This window comes from Cloeon dipterum, chromosome 1, assembly GCF_949628265.1.
Source record: "Cloeon dipterum chromosome 1, ieCloDipt1.1, whole genome shotgun sequence".
NCBI classification, from domain to species: Eukaryota; Metazoa; Arthropoda; class Insecta; order Ephemeroptera; family Baetidae; genus Cloeon; species Cloeon dipterum.
The window spans coordinates 38,805,666-38,818,373 of NC_088786.1; positions in this window are offsets into that span (position 1 = coordinate 38,805,666).

The following is a 12,708-nucleotide window of genomic DNA, read 5'->3' on the forward strand; positions in this document are numbered from 1 at the left end:
ATAACACCGCGAACAGATAACATGGGTGCACCAGGCTGCACAGGGACTCAGCCCACTCAAGGGCCACTTGCCTCCGCACCGAGGACTACATTGAAACGCTAGACATTTGTCCCGTGAAGCCAAATCACGCATGCTGGAAAGGTGCAAACCAGCAAGTAGCGAGTCGGCGCCGGTGCGCCTCCCAGCCTGTTGAGCAATTTGAGCAATTCGAGGAGTCACTAAACTAACCACCTTTTGCCATTTCTGACATTGGGCAGCCAGCATTAGATCTCCGAACGGCTCAAATACCTCACATTGCTTTGACACTCCTGAGAGTGCCTTAACAATGCGAGCCAACGGGCTGGTTAGATTAAAATATTGAAATTAAAGGCCTTTAATTTCGGTGGATAGAGGGCAGGGTTGCAAAAGACCCGCATTAAAAAAACGCAGTGCGCAGTGGTAAAAACGTTTTTTTTTTCATTTTTACTAGTTTCTTGCAGGCAATGTTTGCATCTCAGTTTGCAATAATTTTCTAATTATTAGCTCATGACCTCGACTTCATTTTTTTTTAAAAAATGACTCTTTGGAGAAATTGAAGCAGCAAATTGCAATTTAAAAACAAAAAATATGTAGAGTAGAGGAAAATCTTCCGACCGAAAATCTTAGATTTTCAACAGGGGAGAATGGAATAAATTCATTTCTTGCATTTCTTGCGCAAGAAATTTGTAAAAATTCAGTGGTATAAATTGTTAAAAACCAGTGGGGAAAAAATCGGGTGGTAAGCAAATGCAACCCTGATAGCGAGCTCTTTATTTTTCCGTATTTCTACAGAAATGATGTCCTGCTCAGCCCCTAGTCGGGAGAGAAAGCTCATGAATTAGGACTACAACCAGTAGCCGAACATTGTTGAGCAGGATATTTCTGTAGAAATACGGAAAAATATAAAGCTCGTTATTCACCGAGGAAGCTGCCATTTAATTTCAACGGATTTTTTATTATACGGATTATATTTATTTTAGTAGCGCAGCATAAATGTATATCATTTGAAATGGATGGAGTGACGTCAAATATGTGAATTAATAACCTATTCTGGCCTAATTATTTTGGAAAACTGGGAAAACTTGACAATTGAATAAGGTTGCGTTGCTAAAATCTGTGTGTTGCTCAAAATTCACTCTTGTCAGAGGTTCTGAGCAATAAATATTTTTGTCAAATCAATATAACTTTTTTTAACTTTTGTTCAAATAAGTAGGACATCAATTTTTTTTCTTCGAACTTTATTAATTAATTTTACTCGACTTCCAAATAAAAATAGAAACGTATGCTACTAGAGCACTCACATCAGCCAGCCTGGCAAAATGTTGGTTAAGCCGATTTGGCTTTAGTTCGCCAGGCACGCCAGCCGCCGGTCCAAATCCGAAAATGGAAAAAAGAAGTTTTAGCTCCTTTGGCCGTTTGTTGGCCTATTCTCATCCAAAAATCTAATTAAAACGCAGCCCCAATAATGCATTCAATAGTTTCAACGCTAGTTTGAAACACGCAAAGCGAATTTTTCACTCTCGAAGTGGGGGCCGCCGAGTCCTAGTATGTGATCAAGCTCTCGGTTTAATTTTTATTCCTGTGTGCATTTATAGAAATATCAAGGATATGATAGTTTATCCCGTTTGCTCATTCCCAAATAAAAATATGATAATATGAATTTAACGAGCGGTGGGCTAAAGCGGTGGGCCGGTGGGCATGCAACAAGCGTAACGATAATTTATTTTTAGATTTTTATTTTCAAGATTTTTCCATTGATTTTGAAATTATTTTAGCCAAAACAAGGAATTGAATAATAAGAGCGTGTGTTGCCTTCAACCCAACACGGAAAAGCCACTAAAACAATATGGGCCGCGACAGCCACAAACGCGGGCCGCTTGACAGTCTTGGAAATATTGGGCGGTCCGGGCGGCCCACTTGGGCCGCGGCCCACCGGGGTTTCGCCCGGTTCGCCCGATTACCAGTCCGGGCCTGTTCATTTATAACGAAATAATTTTTAATTAACAGATTTTTTATTCACAGATTCAATTGGGAAGACACCATAATGTTATACAGAATTTTTCCTGCGCCTCTTCTCGAAAAAATTTTTATCATTGATTGCAATATCAACCTGGGTGACAAAGCATCACTTTTGAACCAGATCAGAAATCGTGAGATATTGACCCAATTGCTTTACTGTGATATTTGGAGTCTCGGAGAATACGATGAAGCAGACTTGATCGAAGTTGCTTCTGAGCTGAGCTCTTTAGGCGTTCAAGTGACGATACCAGATATCACCCCCCCACTAATGTAGGCACGAAAAAAGAAGTGGTTGACTCGATGTAATTGTACTTACAATTGATATGAGAAAAAAATCGCAATGTTCAGTGCCATGAAATAAAACCGAGTGAAATATATATGCTCTTTTTTGTTCTTTTCATCCCCTGTCTGAGAACCCGGGAAGGATGCGCAGTGCACTAACACGAATGCTGAAATCCGGGTCCCAATAACACCGCGAACGGATAACATTGGCGCACCAGGCCGCACAGGGACCCAGCCCACTCAAGGGCCACTTGCCTCCGCACCTAAGACTATTTTTAAAACGCTATAGACATTCGTCCCGTGATGCTGGAAAGGTGCAAACCAGCAAGTAGTTACCCTGCAAGAAAAATGATGTCAGTGACGTGAAAATGATATCACGCACATCCCCAGAATTTCAAAAAATCATCACGCTGAGCATGTCATATTGATATCACTTTGACGTCACTTTGACATCACATCGAATCGTGACCCGGCACACCTGAATTGTAGGCCCCATTTGCAATAATATAATTTAAAAAAGTATGAAAAAATGACAAAAAAATATTTTTGAATTTTTTTAATTTTTTGAATTTTTCCAAAATTGGAAAATTTTAGAGATATTATATTGATTTCTTTGGAATATCAACGGAAAAATATTAAAACGTTTGGTCACCGTGGGTATGTCAATATGATATTATTTTGACATCATTTTCATTCCTCGTGTCTTCGGAAGTGCAATCGTAACGTGAGTGATATCACAGTGATGTCACAGTGACGTAATTAAAGGAATGGGAAATTTACCAAATTTACTCAAAATTCAATGGAAAACCAACAAAACTTGTTTTTAAATGTTCAAAATAAAAATCGTGACGTGAGTGATATCACAGTGACGTCACAGTGACGTAATTAAAGGAATGGGAAATTTTCCAAATTTGCTCAAATTTCAATGGAAAACCAACAAAACTTGTTTTTAATTGTTCAAAATAAAAATTTAAAGCCTTTTGAAAATACAAAATTTTTCGTCATTTTCACATCACTTGACATCATTTTTCTTGCACTTAAGTGCAATTGTGACGCGAGTGATATCAAAGTGATGTCACAGTGACGTCATTGCAGGGATGGAAAATTTAATGCTTGAATAAGGAAATCAGTAAATATTTTTATTTTATAAAATGGAAAAAACTCCATGTTTTCGATTGGGTTGAAACGCAAATAATTTGCGATGGCTGGGAGATTAAGATTATTAAAATAAAAGTGACAAGCGTGACGGGGCTACTTTTTCCGCTGATGCTTTTAACGGTGGAGATTCCTTTCACTTAGAATTATATTGTATGCGATGTATGTGACAATAAAATATAATTCATATGCGTGTTCTTCGTTCCTAATCAAAAAATTAATTGAATTTTCCAGGAAGAAAATATTACTGTGATGTCATATTGATATCACCAGGGTGACGTCAAATTGACGTCACTAAATGTCCGTCACAATGGGATCATATTGATATCACGACCAAAAAATTGTTCCCAGAAAATTATTTTTTTTGCATTTTTAAAACTTGAGGTTGAAAATACTATTAAAATAATTCAAAGAGAATTTTCTGGGGAAATTTTTTTGGTCAAGATATCACCTCAAGTGACGTCAATATGACGTCATATTGACGTCACTCCAGGTTGGAGCTCGGATTACGGATCCAAAAACTGTCAGTTTTGAAAATGCTATTAAAATAATAGCATTTGGGGAAAATGTTTTGGTCGTGATATCATAATGATAACAATATGATCCAATTGTGACGGACATTAAGTGACGTCAATATGACGTCACCCGAGTGATATCAGGTGATGTCAATATGACGTCACAGTGATATTTTTTTTCTTGCAGGGTAGTTCATCTAGAGTTATGCAGCCGGCTGCCAAGCGGTAACCCTTCCGTCTACTGACTACAACGAATGTTGCTTAACTTCGGTGATATAACGAGAGCCGGTGTGTCCAAATTACTACACCCTGGATAAAAGCGCGCTGATTTGTTGCTGATCGCTCCCACTTTTATAGACTAAATTTCAAGTAAAAAGAAATTTTGAGTAAGCTATAACTAAAAAATTTATTTTCCATTGAATTGAATAAATTTGAAGATTAAAAATAGTTAAATTTCACAAATATTTTTACACAAAAAAAAGCAATTAACATATACTGGAATGTTTTTTTAATTTAATAGGCAACAATTTTTCAGAATGCAACAATACATTTTAATTTGGTAATTTTGGTAACTAAGAAGGGTTTGTTTGCAGCTCTTCATATGCAGTTGATACAAACCAGAGCACTTGAATTTGAGTTTGCATCTGGAGCAAACTGATGGCCTTCTGTTCTGTGGGGTGCAATTGTCCTGCTAGCCACGTCCTGGCCACAAGATTTGCACTTGTCGAATGTATGATATTTTTGTAGTGCAAATTAACAAGGCATTTTGAGCCAAAAAAGGCGTCGCAACTGTCGCATTTGAACATCTTTGGGAAGTGCTTCAACTGTTGGTGTATACTTAAATGCTTCTTCTCAGTGGCAAAATAATCGCAAAGCTCGCACTCGAATAGATTTTGATTTATGCCATGTTTGTGAAATGAGTTGACATGGAAAATCATTTCAGACTTGGATTTGAAGTACTCAATGCAGCCTAAACGCGTGCAAGCAAACGGAAGATCAGGGTGGTTGTGTTTCATGTGCCATCTCCACGTTTTCGATGAGGAATGCAATTTACCGTTTTCACAAAATTTGCAACTTATTTTGCTGCTTTCCTTTGGTTTGTAACGTTTCTCGTGTAAATCCTGTTTCATGTGCCGCTCCTTTTCCTCCTCGGTGTGAAAGTAAGTCATGCAGCCCCAGATTCCACATTTGATGGCTTCTTTGTGCATATATTTGACGTGATCCATCAGTTTATTGTATCTGTTGCCGCAGTAAAAACACACTCCACTGCGATCCCTCTTCTTAGGGATTTCCTTTTCGTATTCGGCAAGATCAACCTCTTCCAACTGCACCCAACACTGCTCTACATCTCCAACTGCAAAATTTAAGAGAATAGAAATTGCCTTGATGAAATATCTTCTAAAAATGATTAAGTACCTGAATAATTCTCCCGCAGCACCTTTGCGTTTTCTTCCAAATCAAGGTTTTGCGGCCACCAACCCACAGCCTCGTCTCCAGACTCATCCCTAAACCTAAAATGCGCGTAAGAATTAAATAGCTGCAATTATATCATCTTGAAATAACATACTCTGCCTGCCAGATGCAAAAATAGCAGATCAAAGCGTCTTCTTCGACCATTTCCGGCAAGTTTTCGTCTTCTTCCGTCAGGTTCATGACCTCCATGGCCCATTTCCTCAGCTTGAACCTGTCCACCTGCGACGCGAGGACGTGGCCGTCCGACGTCGGACACTCGCACAGTCTGCACAGCGGCTTTTGAATCCGAGTTTTTTCTACTTGACTCCTTAAGCTCCTTGAACGTCTCTCCATCCCAATGTCTCCGTCCAAAAAGGTTTTAAGCGTTAAATTTCAATGCCCAGAGCCCATTTCCTTGATTGTATTGGGTCGGCAGCAAGTCAGGAGTCATGAAAAAGCAAATTTTTTCAAGTGGAGCCTTTACTGCCGCTTTGCTGCATGCAGTATGACTCTGAGTCTGAAGGTGAAGCCCCTGCTCACTCATATGGCGCGATTGGCGCGTAAATGCGCCAGCTAAGAAGTTCTCAGCATCCACTGGCAGGTGGCAGGTCGATAGCTTTTTTCAGCCAAATAAAGGCCGTCTTGGAGTTTGTTGCCTGTTACGCCCAAGAGCAGTGGGAGGCAAAGAGGGGCGTGTGTCATAGTTTTTCGTGGGCTTAAGAGGCAACAAACTCCAAGACGCCATCTGATTGGTGAAAAAGCTATCGACCTGCCACCTGCCAGTATGGATGCTGAACTTCTTAGCTGGCGCATTTACGCGCCATATGAGTGAGTCATGTTCATGTGTTTGTGTTTACAAATACAAATACAAATAATGCAGGCCCGGACTGGTAATCGGGCGCACCGGGCGAAACCCCGGTGGGCCGCGGCCCAATTGGGCCGCCCGGACCGCCCACGCCCAATAATGCCAAGTTTTGATTGTCAAGTGGCCCGCGTTTGTTGCTGTCGCGGCCCATATTTTTTTAGTGGCTTTTCCGTGGCGGGACTGGGGCTGGAGGCAACACAAGTTCTTACAATTCAATTCTTTGGTTTTGCTAAAATAATTCCAAAAAAGAAAAAATTGAAAAAAAATCGAAAAATAAAGTTTATACTTTCGTTACGCTTGTTGCATACCCAGTGGCCCACCGCTTTGACCGTTCGCGGCCCGCTCCTCATTAAATTCAATTTATCATATTTCTGTTGAGGAATGAGTAAACGGGAAAACCAATGTCATCAAAGCCATCATTTTTCCGTCTTTCCATACTGGAAATGAAATTAAACTGAGAGCTTGATCAGACACTGGGAATCGGCGGCCCCCACTTCAAGAGTGTAAAATTCACTTTGCGTGTTTGAAACTAGAGGAAACTGTTGAATACATTATTTGGACTGCATTTTTATTAAATTTTGATGAGAATAGACCAACAAACGGCCAAATTAAGTATCTGAAGCTTCTTTTTGCATTTTCGAATGTTTAACCATCGGCTGGCGTGCCTGGTGAGCTAAATCCAAAGCGGCTGGCCGAGATTTTGGGAGTCTGGCTGATGTGAGTGCTCTAGTATACATTTCTATTTGTATTTGGAATTCGAATATTTAAAAAATTCAAGAAAAAATTGATGTCCTACTTATTTGAACAAAAGGTAAAGTAGGTTAGATTAATCTGACATAAATTTGATAGAAAATATTTATTGCTCTGAATAAACGTCTGGCAAGAGTGAATCTTGAGCAACACACCTAGATTTTAGCAACGCAACCTCACTCAAGTATCAGATTTTTCCAAATTAAGGCCAGAATAGGTCGATTATTGATGTATTTAACGTCACTTCATCCATTTCATCTACACTACGCACTAAAATACGTTTAATCTGTATAATAAAAAAATCGGTTGAAATTAAAGGCAACTTTCTCGGTGAATAGCTAATAGCTGTTTAATTTTCCGAATTTCTAGAGAAATATCCATCCTGCTCAACTAGTTTCAGCTACAGGTTGCAGCCCTAGCTAAGTTAGCTGAGCAGGACAATATTTCTGTAGAAATACGGAAAAATAAACAGCTCGCTATCCACCGAAGAAGCTGCCTTTAATTCATGCACCAGTTGTCTAAATCCTCAGTGTTCGAAGCCGCCAACAGATGGCGCCACCGTATACTTTCGTAATTAATTTAATTTTTAAGCATTTCCGCTGCGATTTCAGACTAAATCCTGGCATTGTGCATTCTTCACTTAATATGCTTTCTTTTAACGTGCTGAAAACCAAAATCGGTTTAGCCTTAGCCAACCGTCGGAGAAACGTTAAAAACCTTTTTTTAATTATAAAATATTTTCCAACGTTTCTACGGTGAATGGCTCAACTGATTTTGGTTTTCAGCAAGTCAAAAGAAAGCATATTAAGTGAGGAATGCATAGTAGCAGGATTGAGTCTGAAATCACAGCGGAAATGCTTTAAAATTAAAATTTTCTACGAAAGTATACGGTGGTGCCATCCGTTGGTGGCTTCAAACACTTAGGATTTATGCAACTGGCGAATTTAGAAAAAAAATATAAAAATTCGGGGGGGGGGGGGGGGGGGTAGTGGGCCGCGATGGTTTGGTGGGCCGCGAAAATGAACAGTCCCCGGTAGAAAATCTGGAGCCAGTCCGGGCCTGAAATAATGGCATCGCAGTGATGTGTGCGACAAGGAGAAGAAAATTTGAAACTGGTATCTTCTGTTTTTCCACGGTTTTCACTATTGTCTCTTTACCTTTCAAATAAAATATAAGTTATTTCATCGATTTTTTCTAAAATATATTTAGATTTCTACTTTAAAACTTAAAAATTCAAGTTATGATATCAACTCCTTTTCTTAACTCTCTCACAGTTCAAGAGGCAACCAATCAGCGTTCAGCGCTCTTTTATTGCTGCAATCTGATTGGCGTACTCCTCTCCTGATATTAAAGAACTATCTGATTATTAAATTTTAGAAACGCGTTTGCGGGACATAAATAACGCGCTTTAATAATGCAAGAGCCGGAAAATGGTACGTCAACATATTATCTTCTTTCAAAAGTGGACATCTGAGATCTGAGTCGCACAAATTTTGATCGGTTGCTGGCCTTCGAGCTTGGACTTCTTCCTGCCTCTATCGCTGGTCTTATCAAAATAAGCAACTCACAAAATAGTTGTAAAGAGCCGTAAAACCCGCATTTTTTGGGAAAACACTGCTATTTTTGCTGGGTCTTGCTGCAATTATACGAATTTTTCCAAAACACATATACGTATTTCATGATTGATAGTCTTAAAATTCTGATAATTTTGCTTTTGTCTAATTTCTAGATTCAATTTCAAGTTGAAAGAAGCTATTATATCATTACAATATGTTATTCAAGATTTTTTATATGCAAACTTTTAATAATAATTAAAAAATTAAGATAATGGTCTCAATATTGCGAAGTTAAGAAACTTTGGGCAAATTGACTGCTTATTTCATTTTGTTAGGACTTTATAATCGAGTAAAAATATTGAAAATTAAAAGTTGAAATAAATTTTATTAAAATATCACTCAAAACGTTACATAATTTTACGATCATGGAGATTATTCACTACAAAAGTAATGTCAATTTGTAGAGACCGCGCGCAACTGCCTAATTTCGATCTGTGAACAAATAAAGTTTAAAATTTTAAAAATTGCATAAATCTTTTCTGTGATAATAATTAATATTCACCTTGAGATTGCAAATTAGGCGCTCAATTAACAGCCAACAATCGTCATCTCTGCGTTTTCAGCTCTTTAGAGTCCGGCCAAGGGAAAAGCTGCATCTGGTTGATCAGCAGCAGAGAGGCAACTTATTTTCGGGATGGGTCAGGATGATTGAGATGCAAACCTGAAAAATCTTTAATTAACTGCCGGCTTTGAATTGTTTCACAAGCAAATGATGAATAAATTTGATTGATCAGATTATTAGGTTTTCGTCACAACTAAACCGCAAATCAGGGGTGAGGAAATGTCACCCAACCTCACATATGTCACTGTTGCGCGGTGCGAAAAACTCACGTTTGACACCCCAGGTATAGTGATATACGACGTAGTGACGTTTTCTCACCCCTGACTTGCAGTGTAGTAAAAAATGGTCAGAAATAGGGTCTTTTATTCATCATGTAACAATTATTTGAGCTAAAAAGCATAAAACTTTCAATCACCTTGAATTTCTTCAGCGACCATCCGTCATCTCTGCTTTCGAGAGTCCAGTCGAGGGAAAACCCCGCATCTGGTTGATCAGTCGCAAACTTATTTTCGGGATGGGACAGGACGATGGAGGGGCACATCTGGAATATTTTTGGTTAACTGTCAGCTTTTACATATATTTTAAAATAAAGTTTAGAATTAACTCGAATGAATCAGATTAGGGTGTCTCTCTCATACTCAATATGTGAAATGAAATACTCAATATGAAAAAATTCTGAAATTTCGCGAATGCGAATTCGAGCTGTGAATGTAAAAGTCACCGGAACGAGGCGGCGAGCGAATTCGCAAATGGGCGCGCGAGCGTGCGACGCGCGGTTAGCGCGGAAACGGGGGTCGCGAATTTTTCGCGAAAAACGGGCAGGCGAGATAGCGCCGGATTCGGACCCTCCGAGGTCCGTCTCGTCGATCGGCGTCGGGATCCCTATACCCGACTCGCCCCCTTCGGGAGTGAAAACCACCCCTTCGTTTTTCGCTCGGAAGGAGGGCCGGAAAAATCGCCGAAAGCGGCGGGACTCGAGGCGAGGGTCCGCGGGGTGCGTCTCCCGCCGGCGGAACCGCCGCGGGGGCGGCCGTTCGGCGGAGGCCACCGCGAGGGTCCGTTCGCCCCGCAAAAGTCCGCGGGGCACCCGGGAGCCCCGCGAACCGGGAGCGCCCGCGGGGCGGGGCGGCGGATCGGCGCGAGATTTTCGGGGGTGGTCGAGGCGGCCGAGGCGAGCCGGACGAGCATAGGGACCGGGGGTCGCCGAGTGCGGAAAAGGGGCGTGGCGGGTCTCCGAAGACGGCGCCCCCCGGGTTCGGCTTTGGAACGGGTCAGGCGATCGGGCCGAAATTCGCGTGGGCCGTAGCGCGGGGGTCGTGGAGTTTGGCGCGGGAATTTGGTCGCGGGAGCCCGGTATCGTCCGAGGGGCGCTCGGGAGCCCCGCGAACGAGGGGCCACCACGGGGCGGGTCGGCGAATCGGCGCGAGATTTTCAGCGGTGGAGAAGGCGGCCTAATCGAGCCGGACCAGCATAGGGACCCGGGAACGCCGAGCGCGGTAAAGGGGCGCGGTGGGGCCCCGAAGTTGCCGCCCCCGGGGTTGGCTTGGGAACGGCCGCTCCGATCGGGCCGAAAATCGCGTTGGTCGTAGCGCGGGGGTCTTGGAGTTAGGCGCCGTCGTCGCGGGAGCCCGGTGTAGTCCGAGGGGTGCTCGGGAGCCCCGCGAACGAGGGGCCACCACGGGGTGGGTCGTCGTATCGGCGCGAGATTCGCGGGGGAGGTCAAGGCGGTCGAGGCGAGCCGGACGAGCATAGGGACCCGGGGTCGCAGATCGCGGAAAAGGGGCGCCGCGGGGCCCCGAAGTTGCGGCCCCCGGGGGTGGCTCGGGAACGGCCCTGCCGGTCGTTCCGAAATTCGCGTGGGCCGTAGCGCAGGGGTCGTGGAGTTAGGCGCCGTCGTCGTGGGAGCCTGGCGTCGTCCGAGGGGTGCTCGGGAGCCCCGCGAACGAGGGGCACCCACGGGGCGATTCGTCGGATCGGCGCGAGATTCGCGAAGGTGGTGGAGTAGAGACCTGCGCGGTTTTAATTTTGAACAACCGTTGTTACCAATTCCATTAAAATAATAACCGCAACCGCACCAAAACCGCAACCTCAATGACATAACCGCGGTTGCGGTTAACCGCAAAATACCGCAAAAACCGCAAAGTAAATACTAGTACAAAATTGCTCTTTATTTTTAGTGCTGTATATAGTTATAGTTCCGGTATTCTTTCTTGTCAAATATTTTGGTATGTAATAAATAACGTTGAGTGGTCAAAATACAAACTGATTTCGCCAAATTTAGGCTGAGAATGAGAATTGAGGTATTGAGATGAGATAAATGAGATTAATTTTCATTCGATAAAAATGATAAAAAAAACATTGGTCATATTCGTGGACTGGAAACTGGAATACTTTTTATTCATTTATATCTACATAAAAATTTAAATAAGAAATTAACACCTCATCATTGGCATTTATTTAAGTGTAAAATGCAGCATTTGAAAATCTTAAATTTCAAATTCAAACAAGGACGTCTTGGATCAAATTGGAAAAGAAATAGGTTATTGAAACTTAAAAAGATGACAGAATGATATAGGTAAAAGTGTTTTGAACATACGGATTTATTCATCTTCAACAAATCATAATTGTTAATGACAAAGAGAGCTGATCTAAACTCTATATCATGTCTTTGTTACTTTTTACGATCAACATGGAATCCACTTTATCTGGGTCCAGATTGCAGCGCCTATCATTTAAAGTGAGCTGCAGCGAGGACCCAATTCGCTCAGATGAAACGCTACTCACCTGAATGGCATATAAATAATAAGCTACCTCTCGCAGGAGAGGGAAGCGAGTTTCTCTTGACCAAAATTTAAGAACATCAGGTTCACCGTGGTTGGTCACTTTGAGGAAGCAATCCAGCTCATCTTCAACAGAGGGTTCTTGTATTTGTGGGTCTGTTTGCCTCAAAAGGTTGCTCAAGAAATTATCCTGCAAAAATAATGCAAATTCAGCCAAGATTTTAAATATTTTGATTTTCTTTAAATACGCACCTCGTTTACAACCTTTGCCCTCTTAGGGTTAGAAGCCCCAACACCAACACCGTCTTGGTGTGTCCCACTCATGGTTAGTCCTATACCAATTTTCGATTTTAAATCTCAAATTAAATTTTTCAGAATTCAAACCTCGTCTGATGAAATTTTCATTTGCAGTCATGTGGCCTGTGAACACATTGATCAAGGTTTCTCTTATGAAGTTCTTCACCTCTCGGAGTTGTTCTGGAGCCAAGCGAAGTTTCATAACGTTGGTAAATTTGGGATGAAGCAGTGAGGCTGCATTATGAATTTTAGTTACATTGAGCTTCTCTCCGACACCAACTTTCAGGCCCGTGAGAAACTAAAAAATCATATTAATAAATACAATTAAGAACTCTACAAAATTATTAATATAACCAGTTCCAATTCTGAACGCATGCCATCATCATCATCTTCGTCA